Raw genomic sequence first — 15,050 nt, forward strand, 5'->3', positions numbered from 1 at the left:
TTAATTCCATCCCTTTACTTAGATTTGTGTGTATTAGGTATTTGTTGTGAAATTGTTAGATATTATTTGTTAGATATTGATATTGATTGATATTTGATTTGGAGATATAGGGATACCTGATCTGTTGCATGATCTGCTAATGTGTAGATATAGGGATACTAGAGCTATTGGATGATCTGCTAGTGTACAGATATAGGGATACTAGAGCTGTTGGATGATCTGCTAGTGTAGAGATATAGGGATACTAGAACTTTTAGATGATCTGCTAGTGTACAGATATAGGGATACTAGAGCTATTGGATGATCTGCTAGTGTACAGATATAGGGATACTAGAGCTGTTGGATGATCTGCTAGTGTAGAGATATAGGGATACTAGAACTTTTAGATGATCTGCTAGTGTACAGATATAGGGATACTAGAGCTGTTGGATGATCTGCTAGTGTAGAGATATAGGGCTAATAAAGCTGTTTGATGAAGAGCATGCAGCCAGCCAGCCACTGTCGAAAACATGTGCAGCAGAGCCATGAGAGATCCAACGCCTGGGGCCCTGTGACGTCAGTCAGCAGAGAGGGCTGATGGGAATTCGATACACAGCAACGCTGCCTAATTTAGTCCACAATAAAACCGACAGAGGCTTGTTTGTCTGTTTCTGTGTGCTATGGCTGTGGAATGTACCACAGTATATGCACACATTATTTACTGATGCTGAAAGATTCATCGGAGAAAAATTATTTGTCGTTGCATTGATTTGTCATTAAAAAGATTGATATTTGTATGCACTGTATGAAGTCAAGTCCACCCTTTATTATGAAAATGTTCCAGCAGCCTAAAAGTGTTATTAGTTAGCTGGCAGTGGAGGCTGCTGAGGGGAGGACGGCTCATAATAATGGCTGGAATGGAGTCAATGGAATGGTATCAACCACATGGAAACCACGTGTTTGATGCCATTCCATTCACTCCATTCCTGACATTATTATGAGCCGTCCTCCCCTCAGTCTCCAATGCTAGCTAGGTATTTTGAATGTTATCGTCTCAAGCCATACTAACCAAAACTATTCTGTCATGAAACAATTAGTGTCTCCTTGGCACATTTGAATCAGAGTACCACACATAAAATACAACATCAACTCCACAATGTCTTAGTCAGCTGTATCTACTCCCATTGCCAAAACCAAAGGTCCCAAACACACACGAGTAAAAGCATTTATTCTCCTTACTGAGGAATATTCTGCCAACCCTGTCTACCAACTTCATGTCACTGGCCTCATCCTCTTCATCACATGCTATTGCCATCCATAACACATGTATTGTTATCCTTGTTCCCAAATGGCACCCTATTCCTATATAGTGCACTACTTTTGACCAGGGCCCCTAGGGATAGGATGCCATTTGGGATGAACTCCCTGTTAACCCACCAACATGAGTATCTGTAACGCATACGCAGGGAGTCAGGAAGCAGGTGCAGAATGTCAGTTCAATAATAAACATGACAATAATGCAAAACAGAAGCTGCATGCTGAACGTAACCAAAACCAATACTGCCTGATGAATGAAGCAACTGAGGGCTATATGAATGGAGAGTTATCAGGGTGGTGATGAAGTCCAGGTGTGCTTAACGATGGGGAGCAGCTGTGCCCAATGATGGTTGCCAGGTGAACGCAGTGTGGGTTGCCAGGACCGGTGGTTAGGAGACCTTAAATACATGCTTCTTTCCAAAGGACAACTTGCAAGTACATTGAGGAGCTCTTTTCTTTCTTCTGTGGAGTGCTTATAGCTTTCCACTTTTCATCCTCCTCAAAGGGAATAACAACACTCCTGGGAGCCAGCATACATGACAACCTCCACTCAATCCCTATGTTTCTTCTCAGAAGAACAAAATGTTTCTGGCAGTGTTCCATCACTGTCTCTGGTCATGGTGGGATTCAAGATAGTTTCCGGCCACCTGCTCACAGACACAGCACAGCCCAGAGCATTGACCGGGCCCTTCTGTCTGTCTGGGTGTGTGTTTGTATAGTTATCTAATACCATTTTCACACTACTGTGTCAAACAAAGCTGAGCTGTACTGGGTGGTCCTGGTTACACATCCACCATAGTTGCATAAATTGGTTGTTCACTGGGTTGGGGAGTAAGTGATTACATGTAATCTGATTACAAAAACAACTATAACTAATCCGTTACCAGCTAAAATATTGTAATCAGATTAACAATACTTAAAAAAAAATCTATTACTAATTGGATTACATTTGAATTCAGAAAGGATGTTTGCAACAAAAGACATGACAACTTTCTGTTTTCTCAATGACATTCAATTCAGCATTGAAAACAGGCACCATTTTAAGTTTGTTCCACCTGAGCGAATCTGACCACAAGTCAAAGACCACTATGATGACAAACCAAATGCATTTGATGGATCCTTTTCATCTTCTTCTAATGCCTTTTAAGGGGAAAGTAATCCAAAAGTAATCAGATTACGTTACTGTGTTTGGGTAATCTAAAAGTTACGTTACTGATCATTTTGGACAGGCACTGTAACTAGTAACTGTAAAGGCTTATATTTAGAAAGTAACCTACCCAACCCTGGTTGTCGATGCCAGTTTAGCTGTTGGCCCCTTCTCACAACAGTCTGACAGTGTCCACAGTGCAGCATCAGTATTCAGCTCACGATACACTGGTCCATTTAGCCCCCAGGGGCTCTCTCCGAGCAGATCCAGGGGTGTCTAGCCTGGAAGACCGGCACAGGGGGAGGACAAAAAAGCCCCCTCAACCAGCCAACTCAAATCACCAGGGGCATTACCCAGTTACATGTATGGGGCAAACCATTAGTGTTCATCCGAGGGGTACGAGAAACAAGCTTGCTTCAACAATTTCCTCTACCTGCTCGACTACCTTTCTCTCTGGACCTTGGTTTCTCCCCCATTTCCTGGAGATATAAAATTCCTGAGGAGAATATGGAAGTTTGTTCGCTAACACAAGTAGTACATCCCTGAACTTCGTTGGAATCAATGTTTCTCTGCCTTTTGTAACATGGTGTTTCTCTGCCTTTTGAAACATGGAGGTGTTTCTCCGCCTTTTGAAACATGGAGTTGTTTCTCCGCCTTTTGAAACATGGAGGAGTGTCTCTGCTTTTTGAAACATGGAGGTGTTTCTCTGCCTTTTGAAACATGGAGGTGTTTCTCTGCCTTTTGAAACATGGAGGTGTTCTCTGCTTTTTGAAATATGGAGGTGTTTCTCTGCCTTTTGAAACATGGAGGTGTTTCTCTGCCTTCTGAAACATGGATGTGTTTCTCTGCCTTTTGAAATATGGAGGTGTTTCTCTGCCTTTTGAAACATGGTGTTTCTCTGGCTTTTGAAACATGGAGGTGTTTCTCTGCCTTTCAAAACATGGTGTTCCTCTGCCTTTTGAAACATGGAGGTGTTTCTCTGCCTTCTGAAATATGGAGGTGTTTCTCTGCTTTTTGAAACATGGAGGTGTTTCTCTACCTTTTGAAACATGGAGGTGTTTCTTTGCCTTTTGAAATATGGAGGTGTTTCTCTGCCTTTTGAAATATGGAGGTGTTTCTCTGCCTTCTGAAACATGGAGGTGTTTCTCCGCCTTTTGAAACATGGAGGTGATTCTCTGCTTTTTGAAACATGGAGGTGTTTCTCTGCCTTTTGAAACATGGATGTGTTTCTCTGCTTTTTGAAACATGGAGTTGTTTCTCCGCCTTTTGAAACATGGAGGAGTGTCTCTGCCTTTTGAAACATGGAGGTGTTTCTCTGCCTTTTGAAACATGGAGGTGTTTCTCTGCTTTTTGAAATATGGAGGTGTTTCTCTGCTTTTTGAAATATGGAGGTGTTTCTCTGCTTTTTGAAACATGGAGGTACTTCTCTGCCTTCTGAAACATGGAGATGTTTCTCTGCTTTTTGAGATATGGAGGTGTTTCTCTGCCTTTTGAAACATGGTGTTTCTCTGGCTTTTGAAACATGGAGGTGTTTCTCTGCCTTTCGAAACATGGTGTTCCTCTGCCTTTCGAAACATGGTGTTCCTCTGCCTTTTGAAACATGGAGGTGTTTCTCTGCCTTCTGAAACATGGAGGTGTTTCTCTGCCTTCTGAAACATGGATGTGTTTCTCTGCCTTCTAAAATATGGAGGTGTTTCTCTGCTTTTTGAAACATGGAGGTGTTTCTCTGCCTTTTGAAACATGGAGGTGTTTCTCTGCTTTTTGAAATATGGAGGTGTTTCTCTGCCTTTTGAAACATGGAGGTGTTTCTCTGCCTTCTGAAACATGGATGTGTTTCTCTGCCTTCTGAAATATGGAGGTGTTTCTCTGCCTTTTGAAATATGGAGATGTTTCTCTGCCTTCTGAAACATGGAGGTGTTTCTCTGCCTTTTGAAACATGGAGGTGTTTCTTTGCTTTTTGAAACATGGAGGTGTTTCTCTGCCTTTTGAAACATGGATGTGTTTCTCTGCTTTTTGAAATATGGAGGTGTTTCTCTGCTTTTTGAAATATGGAGGTGTTTCTCTGCTTTTTGAAACATCAAATCAAATCAAATCAAATCAAATTTTATTAGTCACATACACATGGTTAGCAGATGTTAATGCGAGTGTAGCGAAATGCTTGTGCTTCTAGTTCCGACAATGCAGTAATAACCAACAAGTAATCTAACCTAACAATTCCACAACTACTACCTTACACACACACACAAGTGTAAAGGGATAAAGAATATGTACATAAAGATATATGAATGAGTGGTGGTACAGAACGGCATGGCAGATGCAGTAGATGGTATAGAGTACGGTATATACATATGAGATGAGTACTGTAGGGTATGTAAACATAAAGTGGCATAGTTTAAAGTGGCTAGTGGTACATGTATTACATAAAGATGGCAAGATGCAGTAGATGATATAGAGTACAGTATATACATATGAGATGGGTAATGTAGGGTATGTAAACATTATATTAAGTGGCATTGTTTAAAGTGGCTAGTGGTACATTTTTACATAAATTCCATCAATTCCCATTTTTAAAGTGGCTGGAGTTGAGTCAGTATGTTGGCAGCGGCCGCTAAATGTTAGTGGTGGCTGTTTAACAGTCTGATGGCCTTGAGATAGAAGCTGTTTTTCAGTCTCTCGGTCCCTGCTTTGATGCACCTGTACTGACCTCGCCTTCTGGATGATAGCGGGGTGAACAGGCAGTGGCTTGGGTGGTTGTTGTCCTTGATGATCTTTATGGCCTTCCTGTGACATCGGGTGGTGTAGGTGTCCTGGAGGGCAGGTAGTTTGCCCCCGGTGATGCGTTCTGCAGACCTCACTACCCTCTGGAGAGCCTTACGGTTGTGGGCGGAGCAGTTGCCGTACCAGGCGGTGATACAGCCCGACAGGATGCTCTCGATTGTGCATCTGTAGAAGTTTGTGAGTGCTTTTGGTGACAAGCCGAATTTCTTCAGCCTCCTGAGGTTGAAGAGGCGCTGCTGCGCCTTCTTCACAACGCTGTCTGTGTGGGTGGACCAATTCAGTTTGTCCGTGATGTGTACACCGAGGAACTTAAAACTTTCCACCTTCTCCACTACTGACCCGTCGATGTGGATAGGGGGGTGCTCCCTCTGCTGTTTCCTGAAGTCCACAATCATCTCCTTTGTTTTGTTGACGTTGAGTGTGAGGTTATTTTCCTGACACCACACTCCGAGGGCCCTCACCTCCTCCCTGTAGGCCGTCTCGTCGTTGTTGGTAATCAAGCCTACCACTGTAGTGTCATCCGCAAACTTGATGATTGAGTTGGAGGCGTGCATGGCCACGCAGTCGTGGGTGAACAGGGAGTACAGGAGAGGGCTCAGAACGCACCCTTGTGGGGCCCCAGTGTTGAGGATCAGCGGGGTGGAGATGTTGTTACCTACCCTCACCACCTGGGGGCGGCCCGTCAGGAAGTCCAGGACCCAGTTGCACAGGGCGGGGTCGAGACCCAGGGTCTCGAGCTTGATGACGAGTTTGGAGGGTACTATGGTGTTGAATGCTGAGCTGTAATCGATGAACAGCATTCTCACATGGGTATTCCTCTTGTCCAGATGGGTTAGGGCAGTGTGCAGTGTGGTTGCGATTGCGTCGTCTGTGGACCTATTGGGTCGGTAAGCAAATTGGAGTGGGTCTAGGGTGTCCGGTAGGGTGGAGGTGATATGGTCCTTGACTAGTCTCTCAAAGCACTTCATGATGACGGAAGTGAGTGCTACGGGGCGGTAGTCGTTTAGCTCAGTTACCTTAGCTTTCTTGGGAACAGGAACAATGGTGGCCCTCTTGAAGCATGTGGGAACAGCAGACTGGGATAAGGATTGATTGAATATGTCCGTAAACACACCAGCCAGCTGGTCTGCGCATGCTCTGAGGACGCGGCTGGGAATGCCGTCTGGGCCTGCAGCCTTGCGAGGGTTAACACGTTTAAATGTTTTACTCACCTCGGCTGCAGTGAAGGAGAGCCCGCAGGTTTTGGTAGGGGGCCGTGTCAGTGGCACTGTATTGTCCTCAAAGCGGGCAAAAAAGTTGTTTAGCCTGTCTGGGAGCAAGACATCCTGGTCCGCGACGGGGCTGGTTTTCTTTTTGTAATCCGTGATTGACTGTAGACCCTGCCACATACCTCTTGTGTCTGAGCTGTTGAATTGCGACTCGATTTTGTCTCTGTACTGGGACTTAGCCTGTTTGATTGCCTTGCGGAGAGAATAGCTACACTGTTTGTATTCGGTCATGCTTCCGGTCTCATGGATGTGTTTCTCTGCTTTTTGAAATATGGAGGTGTTTCTCTGCTTTTTGAAACATGGAGGTACTTCTCTGCCTTCTGAAACATGGAGGTGTTTCTCTGCTTTTTGAAATATGGAGGTGTTTCTCTGCCTTTTGAAACATGGTGTTTCTCTGGCTTTTGAAACATGGATGTGTTTCTCTGCTTTTTGAAACATGGAGGTGTTTCTCTGCCTTTTGAAACATGGATGTGTTTCTCTGCCTTCTGAAACATGGAGGTGTTTCTCTGCCTTCTGAAACATGGATGTGTTTCTCTGCTTTTTGAAATATGGAGGTGTTTCTCTGCTTTTTGAAACATGGAGGTGTTTCTCTGCCTTCTGGAACATGGAGGTGTTTCTCTGCTTTTTGAAATATGGAGGTGTTTCTCTGCCTTTTGAAATATGGAGGTGTTTCTCTGCCTTTTGAAACATGGTGTTTCTCTGGCTTTTGAAACATGGAGGTGTTTCTCTGCCTTTCGAAACATGGTGTTCCTCTGCCTTTTGAAACATGGATGTGTTTCTCTGCCTTCTGAAATATGGAGGTGTTTCTCTGCCTTTTGAAATATGGAGATGTTTCTCTGCCTTCTGAAACATGGAGGTGTTTCTCCACTTTTGAAACATGGAGGTGTTTCTTTGCTTTTTGAAACATGGAGGTGTTTCTCTGCCTTTTGAAACATGGATGTGTTTCTCTGCTTTTTGAAATATGGAGGTGTTTCTCTGCTTTTTGAAATATGGAGGTGTTTCTCTGCTTTTTGAAACATGGATGTGTTTCTCTGCTTTTTGAAATATGGAGGTGTTTCTCTGCTTTTTGAAACATGGAGGTACTTCTCTGCCTTCTGAAACATGGAGGTGTTTCTCTGCTTTTTGAAATATGGAGGTGTTTCTCTGCCTTTTGAAACATGGTGTTTCTCTGGCTTTTGAAACATGGATGTGTTTCTCTGCTTTTTGAAACATGGAGGTGTTTCTCTGCCTTTTGAAACATGGATGTGTTTCTCTGCCTTCTGAAACATGGAGGTGTTTCTCTGCCTTCTGAAACATGGATGTGTTTCTCTGCTTTTTGAAATATGGAGGTGTTTCTCTGCCTTCTGAAACATGGAGGTGTTTCTCTGCTTTTTGAAATATGGAGGTGTTTCTCTGCCTTTTGAAATATGGAGGTGTTTCTCTGCCTTTTGAAACATGGTATTTCTCTGGCTTTTGAAACATGGAGGTGTTTCTCTGCCTTTCGAAACATGGTGTTCCTCTGCCTTTTGAAACATGGATGTGTTTCTCTGCCTTCTGAAACATGGAGGTGTTTCTCTGCTTTTTGAAATATGGATGTGTTTCTCTGCCTTTTGTATACAGTCAGGAGAATTTGAGCTATTAGTAAAAAAAGAGTAGAAAGTTCTAATGAGCCATGCCCTTCTCTGGTGTTAGTGTAGACCGGCTGTCTCTCACTATGAGCTGTGGACAGAATACTAATGTATGACTAATGGGGTGCCTGTCTCTCACTCTCTCCCTATCCATCCCGCTTCCTCTCTCTTTCTCAATCTTTCTTCCTCCCTCTACATTGTTCTCCTCTCTCCCTCTCTCTCCATCTTTCTTCCTCCCTCTCCTTCTTTTTCTCTTCCTCTCTCTCTCCTTTCTCTCTCCTTTCTCTCTCTTCCTCTCCCTCTCTCTATCTCCCTCTCTCTTCCCCTCTCTCTCCTTCTTTTTCTCTTCCTCTCTCTCTCCTTTCTCCTTTCTCTCTCTTCCCCTCTCTCTATCTCCCTCTCTCTTCCCCTCTCTCTCCTTTTTCTCTTCCTCTCTCTCCTTTCTCTCTCTTCCTCTCCCTCTCTCTATCTCTCTCTCTTCCCCTCTCTCTCCTTTTTCTCTTCCTCTCTCTCTCCTTTCTCTCTCCTTTCTCTCTCTTCCCCTCTCTCTCCTTCTTTCTCTCTCTCTCCACAACAAACACAGTATGTGTGAGCCATAATCCACCACATTTAAGACGCAACTTCAAGCACATTAAAGGTTGTTTCCTTAGTGAGGGATTTGCAAAGGGATTTCTGAGCCACACAAGTCAGTCTGGGGGAATTTAGCGGGAGGTTTAATGAGGACAGGGATAAAAAGCGTTCTTGAACGTCCCCCTGAGGCGCTGCTGAAGGCAACCATCCTCATAGTTGTTGTGATCCTGAAGCTCTGATCACCTATTGGTGGGTACAAGCACTGCTTTGGTCTTAGCTCCATAGAGTGGGCTTACCTAATCCCCCTAGCCATTCTATGTAGTAAAGTTATCAAATCATTCTCTCACTCCTGAACGCAGCCCTCAAAGAAATAAAATAATAAATAGTAAAATACATCCCAGAACGCTATCAGCTTGTGAACGTCTCCACAGAGTCCGATTAAAACCTGGTGAGATTTAAATGGAGTAGGATTAAGCTCCATCTTTAACGCACAAAGTCTGATTACATTTGACTTTGAAATATAGCTTTTTGCAACATCTCCAATTCAGGCAACTGTAAAAACAGCCGTCATCCAAAACTGATGCAGATAAAAAAGAAAAACACTTGCAGAACTAAGCAAAGATAAGAGGATATCTGGCGTTGATTGCAGGCTTGATCATGGACATGCAACGTATGCTCCTGTTTTTAACAAGAATTGATAAAGTCAGAGACCAATCCAAACAGATTATTGATAAATGGATTGGATCTAATGTCATTCTGGAATCCAAGATGGCGTAGCAGTCGGATGTGTCTTTGTCCTGTCTGTCCCGTGTAAATAGTATTCGTATTTTTCGTATACATTTCGTATATATTTTAATTTCACTTTCCATCTAGGAACTGAATATACATTCCTACATTCCGCCTCACCCAATGTGGTACGGACCTGCTATTTTTTTTATACTTTATAACCGTAACCCCATTCAGAAGCTAGCCAGATAACTAGCTACTAGCTAGTAGTCAGTTAGCCACTGCTGCGGTCTTCGCCCTTAACTCGGACACAGCCAGCTTCAATACCGGGCCAATACCTGCCAGTCTGCAAGCGCGATATCAACCCAGAGCATATAGGACTGCTTTTTCTCTACCACATCACCGGATTCCTGACGCAAGCTCTGGACAATTACACCGTATTATCACAGCTAGCTAGCTGCAACCGAGTGGCTACTACTGGCTAACACCTCTGTCCCGAAGCAAGCACCAGTTAGCCTTGAGCTAGCCTCGAGCTAGGCCCATCTGCCGGCTAGCCGAAGAGGTCTACCAGCGAATTCTTGGGCTACAATACCTCTTTGCCAATTGGACTGGACCTTTTTTTGCCGACACAGAGCCCTGCCAATCCATCACAACTTGTCTAAATCAGCTACAAGCTAATTTAGCAATTTTTTTGCCGCTGCTAGTAGCTTTTACCTTCTGCACAGACACCAGCCCTGTTATTAGCCTGGATATTACTCACCAATTTACCAGCATCGGACTGTCTCTCGACAACAACGCCGGATTCCTGCCGTAATCCCTGAGCCACTACTTGTGATCCTCACAGCTAGCTTGCAGCTAGCGCAGTTAGCGCCACTGCCACGAAGCTAGCACCAGTTAGCAAACACAATTCTACAATTCACAACCTCTCTTTCGCCATTCGGCTTGGATTCTCTGGATTCTCTGTCGACACGACCACGTCTGAGCAGACCCCCTCCGTCTGAGCAGACCACCCCCCGGGCTACTAACTTTAAACGCCGCGTGCTAGCTTAGTGGAGGCCTCCCTGCTCCATCTACGGCTGCCCCCTGGACACTATGATCACTTGGCTACATAGCTGATGCATGCTTGACTGTCCATTAATTCACGGTACTCCATTCTGTTTATTTGTGTTTTATCTGTCGGCTCTGTGCTTTAACTCAGGATCTGTGTGTAGTTAATCCGACCCTCTCTGCCTAGTCGTCGCCATTTTTACCTGTTGTTGCTGTGTTAGACTAGCACCCTGTTATTGCTGCTGTTATCTTACCTGTTGTTTTAGCTAGCTCTCCCAATCAAGACCTGCAATCACTTTATGCCTTATTGTATGTCTCTCTCAAATATCAATATGCCTTGCATACTGTTGTTCAGGCTAGTTTTCATTATCATTGTTTTGGTTTGCAATGGACCCTGTAGTTCCACTCTCCGTACCTCTGATACCCCCTTTGTCCCACCCCCCACACATGCGGTGACCTCACCCATTGAGACCAGCATGTCCAGAGATTCAACCTCTCTTATCATCACCCAGTGCCTGGGCTTGCCTCCGCTGTACCCGCGCCCCTCCATACCCCTGTCTGCACATTATGCCCAGAATCTATTCTACCACGCCCATAAATCTGCTCCTTTTATTCTTTGTCCCCAACGCTCTAGGCGACCAGTTTTGATAGCCTTTAGCCGCACCCTCATCCTACTACTCCTCTGTTCCTCGGGTGATGTGGAGGTAAACCCAGGCCCTGCATGTCCCCAGTCACCCTCATTTGTTGACTTCTGTGATCGAAAAAGCCTTGGCCTCATGCATGTCAACATCAGAAGCCTCCTCCCTAAGTTTAGTCCTTACTCACCGCTTTAGCACACTCTGCCAATCCTGATGTCCTTGCCGTGTCCGAATCCTGGCTCAGGAAGGCCACCAAAAATTCTGAGATTTCCATACCCAACTATAACACTTTCCGTCAAGATAGAACTGCCAAAGGGGGAGGAGTTGCAATCTACTGCAGAGATAGCCTGCAAAGTTCTGTCATACTTTCCAGGTCTATGCCCAAACAGTTCGAACTTCTAATTTTAAAAATTAATCTCTCCAGAAATAAGTCTCTCACTGTTGCCGCCTGCTACCGACCCCCCTCAGCTCCCAGCTGTGCCCTGGACACCATCTGTGAATTGATCGCTCCCCATCTAGCTTCAGAGTTTGTTCTGTTAGGTGACCTAAACTGGGATATGCTTAACACCCCGGCAGTCCTACAATCCAAGCTTGATGCCCTCAATCTCACACAAATCATCAAGGAACCCACCAGGTACAACCCTAAATCCGTAAACATGGGCACCCTAATAGACATTATCCTGACCAACCTGCCCTCCAAATACACCTCTGCTGTCTTCAATCAAGATCTCAGCGATCACTGCCTCATTGCCTGTATCCGCCACGGGTCCGCGGTCAAACGACCACCCCTCATCACTGTCAAACGCTCCCTAAAACACTTCTGCGAGCAGGCCTTTCTAATCGACCTGGCCCGGGTACCCTGGAAGGATATTGACCTCATCCCGTCAGTTGAGGATGCCTGGTCATTCTTTAAATGTTACTTCCTCACCATATTAGACAAGCATGCTCCGTTCAAAAAATGCAGAACCAAGAACAGATATAGCCCTTGGTTCACTCCAGACCTGACTGCCCTCGACCAGCACAAAAACATCCTGTGGCGAACTGCAATAGCATCGAAGAGCCCCCGCGATATGCAACTGTTCAGGGAAGTCAGGAACCAATACACGCAGTCAGTCAGGAAAGCAAAGGCCAGCTTTTTCAAGCAGAAATTCGCATCCTGTAGCTCTAACTCCAAAAAGTTCTGGGATACTGTAAAGTCCATGGAGAACAAGAGCACCTCCTCCCAGCTGCCCACTGCACTGAGGCTAGGTAACACGGTCACCACCGATAAATCCGTGATAATCGAAGACTTCAACAAGCATTTCTCAATGGCTGGCCATGCCTTCCTCCTGGCGACTCCAACCTTGGCCAACAGCCCCGCCCCCCCCGCTGCTACTCGCCCAAGCCTCCCCAGCTTCTCCTTTACCCAAATCCAGATAGCAGATGTTCTGAAAGAGCTGGAAAACCTGGACCCATACAAATCAGCTGGGCTTGACAATCTGGACCCCCTATTTCTGAAACTGTCCGCCGCCATTGTCGCACCCCCTATTACCAGCCTGTTCAACCTCTCCTTCGTATCATCTGAGATCCCCAAGGATTGGAAAGCTGCCGCGGTCATCCCCCTCTTCAAAGGGGGAGACACCCTGGACCCAAACTGTTACAGACCTATATCCATCCTGCCCTGCCTATCTAAGGTCTTCGAAAGCCAAGTCAACAAACAGATCACTGACCATCTCGAATCCCACCGTACCTTCTCCGCTGTGCAATCCGGTTTCCGAGCCGGTCACGGGTGCACCTCAGCCACGCTCAAGGTACTAAACGATATCATAACCGCCATCGATAAAAGACATTACTGTGCAGCCGTCTTCATCGACCTGGCCAAGGCTTTCGACTCTGTCAATCACCATATTCTTATCGGCAGACTCAGTAGCCTCGGTTTTTCTAATGACTGCCTTGCCTGGTTCACCAACTACTTTGCAGACAGAGTTCAGTGTGTCAAATCGGAGGGCATGTTGTCCGGTCCTCTGGCAGTCTCTATGGGGGTACCACAGGGTTCAATTCTCGGGCCGACTCTTTTCTCTGTATACATGATGTTGCTCTTGCTGCGGGCGATTCCCTGATCCACCTCTACGCAGACGACACCATTCTATATACTTCCGGCCCTTCCTTGGACACTGTGCTATCTAACCTCCAAACGAGCTTCAATGCCATACAACACTCCTTCCGTGGCCTCCAACTGCTCTTAAACGCTAGTAAAACCAAATGCATGCTTTTCAACCGTTCGCTGCCTGCACCCGCACGCCCGACTAGCATCACCACCCTGGACGGTTCCGACCTAGAATATGTGGACATCTATAAGTACCTAGGTGTCTGGCTAGACTGCAAACTCTCCTTCCAGACTCATATCAAACATCTCCAATCCAAAATCAAATCAAGAATCGGCTTTCTATTCCGCAACAAAGCCTCCTTCACTCACGCCGCCAAACTTACCCTAGTAAAACTGACTATCCTACCGATCCTCGACTTCGGCGATGTCATCTACAAAATAGCTTCCAACACTCTACTCAGCAAACTGGATGCAGTTTATCACAGTGCCATTCGTTTTGTTACTAAAGCACCTTATACGACCCACCACTGCGACCTGTATGCCCTAGTCGGCTGGCCCTCGCTACATGTTCGTCGTCAGACCCACTGGCTCCAGGTCATCTACAAGGCTATGCTAGGTAAAGTGCCGCCTTATCTCAGTTCACTGGTCACGATGGCTACACCCACCCGCAGCACGCGCTCCAGCAGGTGTATCTCACTGATCATCCCTAAAGCTAAAACCTCATTTGGACGCCTTTCCTTCCAGTTCTCTGCTGCCTGCGACTGGAACGAATTGCAAAAATCTCTGAAGTTGGAGACTTTTATCTCCCTCAACAACTTTAAAAATCTGCTATCCGAGCAGCTAACCGATCGCTGCAGCTGTACATAGTCCATCTGTAAACTACCCACCCAATTTACCTACCTCACCCCCCATACTGCTTTTATTTATTTACTTTTCTGCTCTTTTGCACACCAGTATCTCTTCTTGCACATGATCATCTGATGATTTATCACTCCAGTGTTAATCTGCTAAATTGTAATTATTCGATTTATTGCCTACCTCATGCCTTTTGCACACATTGTATATAGATTCTCTTTTTTTCTACCATGTTATTGACTTGTTTATTGTTTACTCCATGTGTAACTCTGTGTTGTCTGTTCACACTGCTATGCTTTATCTTGGCCAGGTCGCAGTTGCAAATGAGAACTTGTTCTCAACTAGCCTACCTGGTTAAATAAAGGTGAAATAAAAATTAAAAATTAAAAATTTGTGATGATGGTCTGTTGGCAACATCCTTACATTCATCATAAACATTCATCAATCAGCTAGCTACACAGAAGTGTAGAGTTTCGAAATCATCTACGCATCACAGTATATCGAATATAGGCTGTCTAACTTAATTCCGTCAGAACTTTCCATTTGAGCCGTGCAATGCCTTGTCATTAGGCTATTATCCCCATGCCATTGCATCTCTCCTTTGCATTAGCCATCCTATTAGCAGTGAGAATGGAATAAGAAAACAAAGTGGTAGAATGCTGCAGGTTACTGCTCGCGCTCAGTTAATCTTTCCATTCACCTTAAGTGGACTGGCCACATCAGTGGAAATGGCTCTCAGTTTTGTCTGTCTGTACAGCCTACCTGTCAAGGGCAGACAGACGGACAGACCCCTGAAGACGGACTTTGGTTCATCAAACCAATATGGGGAGTATTCTTGGTGGGTGTCTCAATAATTTTCTGTATTTCCTTTTTAGCCCTACACTGTTTATGCCTGACGACAGTCTCCTTTCTGATTAACAGTGACCATAATATTGAATAAAATCCTCTACGGTGGATCGAAGTAACTCAGCCACAGTGCAACTAAAAGGTCAGGTAAAATAAAATGAGATTAGCATTGATTGCCTTTATAGA

The 15,050-nt window shown here is 45.1% G+C and overlaps 1 protein-coding gene across 4 annotated transcripts in view; it reads right to left on the bottom strand.

Annotated features, from left to right (window-relative positions):
* The window catches only part of LOC139565924 (pleiotrophin-A-like), a 70,628-nt gene that overhangs the window by 31,312 nt on the left and 24,266 nt on the right, over positions 1-15,050 (bottom strand). Inside the window, exon 1 of one of the 4 annotated variants that reach the window (XM_071386621.1) lies at positions 2,574-2,777. The exons of the other annotated variants lie outside the window; for them this stretch is intronic. The gene's annotated coding sequence lies outside the window, so the exon portion shown is untranslated. Of the gene's footprint in view, positions 1-2,573; positions 2,778-15,050 lie in introns of those variants that run through there. 4 annotated transcript variants of the gene reach the window in all.

This window comes from Salvelinus alpinus, chromosome 37, assembly GCF_045679555.1.
Source record: "Salvelinus alpinus chromosome 37, SLU_Salpinus.1, whole genome shotgun sequence".
NCBI classification, from domain to species: domain Eukaryota; kingdom Metazoa; phylum Chordata; class Actinopteri; order Salmoniformes; family Salmonidae; genus Salvelinus; species Salvelinus alpinus.